The 2,032-nt window shown below is 43.9% G+C and overlaps 1 pseudogene; it reads right to left on the reverse strand.

The window, feature by feature from the left end:
• Positions 1 to 249: 249 nt before the first annotated feature.
• On the reverse strand, positions 250 to 1,643 carry LOC114491929 (annotated as a pseudogene).
• Positions 1,644 to 2,032: the final 389 nt, after the last annotated feature.

The following is a 2,032-nucleotide window of genomic DNA, read 5'->3' on the forward strand; positions in this document are numbered from 1 at the left end:
AATCCTTTTTAAAAAATCAATTTGTCAGTATATATCAAGAGTCCTAAAAATACTCATACCCTTTGCTCTAATCATTTTTTATCTCAAAATAACTGAAGAGGCACAGACTGGTCTATATAGACTGGGATGTTCACTGCAGTATTATTTATAATAATGAAAATTGGAGGCAACTTAAATGTCCAACAGACAACAATCATTAATAACATTATGATACATCAAGTAAATGAAATATTATGCAGCCAGTGAACATTGTGTTTTCTTTTCCTTTTTTTTTTTTTTTGGTAAAGAAAAATGTAGGGATTAACATGCTCCTTTAATTTGTTTTAAAATATTTTTAAGGTTTAAAAGTGTTCGAAGTTTGTAATTCCTAGCAACAAAACATTTTCTGGATGAACACCATCCATTGGGTAATTTCAGCTGCTTTACCTTCAGCAAGGGCTTCATTTGTCAAAAGGGAACATGCCTGACCTCCAGATTTGGCTGACAATTTACTGGTGAGATTCATAACCTTTGGGTTGCTCTGATATTTTCACATTTTTTGTGGGATCTGGGCCACCTTCTGGAAGACTGCTGTAACTTCTGGATCCTGCATGGCTGTGACAACCTCTGGACCACCAAGAATTTCATTGAGCTCAGGCATTCCTGCCATTCCAGCGTTCCTGCCATTCTGGCGCGCCTGCCGTTCTGGCGTGCCTGTTCCATTCCAGGAATGCTCCCAGGAACGCCACCTGGAAACAAGACAAGCTCAGCCTCTGATTGTCTTCTGGCTTCTCCCTCCCTCTGGGTTTTCTCAGGTTCTTCCGGAGCCTGCTTAAGCCTCTCCATTCTTCAATCGCTCGATGCTCACATTTTTGCTTATATTTTCTCTGACATTCTGCAATTTTCTGAGCCTTTGGTTGAATTTCCTTCAGCGTTGCAGTAGCATCTTTATCATGATCCAGTTCACATGCAATGGCAAGACCATGGGCCGCTTCTTCATGGCCCAGAAATCTGTGAGCTTCCCCTCGCCACTTGTCAGGCCAAGCTGAGTCAGGATTTATTTCAACAGCTCTGTCACAGTCTCAGATGGCAGCATTTGGCTTCTATAATTTGATGAAGACACTGGCTGTCTTGTCATACAGAATGGCCAAGTGAGGATTTGGCTCCATGGCGTCTGTGAGCAAGTCAGGGGCTTTCTGCAGTTCGCCACCATTTAGGGCATCCACGGCCGCTGTTTTTTATCATTTGCCTGACCCATCATCTCCTCGGTTATCTCCCCAGGTTCCTCTCGCATTTCCTGAAGGGCACCAGTGTCTGATTTAAGCACACCCTCATTGTCAGTTTCTAGACGGCTTTCCTTCCATGATCATTTCCCTGTTATTTTCCTCCACCTTCCTACTATCTCTTTTTCTCTTCTTTGATATTTTCTTTGGATTCAGTTTTATGAGTAGCAGGTGGCATTTTACCCCCCACCCCTCCCCCTCACCCATGCTCTCCACCCACTCCCTCAGGAAGCACGTTTCCTCACGGTGCAGAGCATTCGGATCCTGCTGACACCCTTCCACGAAGGCCTGAAGCTCGCTCACTTTGCAGGGGCCTGGGGTCTGGTGGCAGAGGGCCTGGCTGGGGCTTAATTCCAGCCCAGGCACTAGGAGGAGGGAACATCATGTTTTCAAAGAATATTCCTTGACATGGGGAAAGTCTCATAATATGATTAGTAAAAATAGATGCACTTGCCATTTAAGAAAATTATGTTTAGAAATAAAACAGGAAGAAAACATACTAATATGTTAACAGTGGTTGTAGCTGGTTGATGACTTACAGCTTTTAGATTTTGCTATCTGTTAGGGAAAAGCCCCCAAGTCTAAATTCAGGATGTATTCTGAAGAACCCACACGTGGCCTTATTCAAATTCATAAGAGCTTTAATAAGAGAAATGTGCACACGCAGGCAAGGCAGCTGCTCCCAGTGGTGGTGGGGTAGGAAGAATCCACACCCCTCCCAGCACAGGGTCCCCTTTTAAAGGGGGCGAAGAGCTAGAGGTTAATAGCAA

The sequence above is a fragment of the Phyllostomus discolor genome, chromosome 1 (assembly GCF_004126475.2).
Source record: "Phyllostomus discolor isolate MPI-MPIP mPhyDis1 chromosome 1, mPhyDis1.pri.v3, whole genome shotgun sequence".
NCBI lineage: Eukaryota > Metazoa > Chordata > Mammalia > Chiroptera > Phyllostomidae > Phyllostomus > Phyllostomus discolor.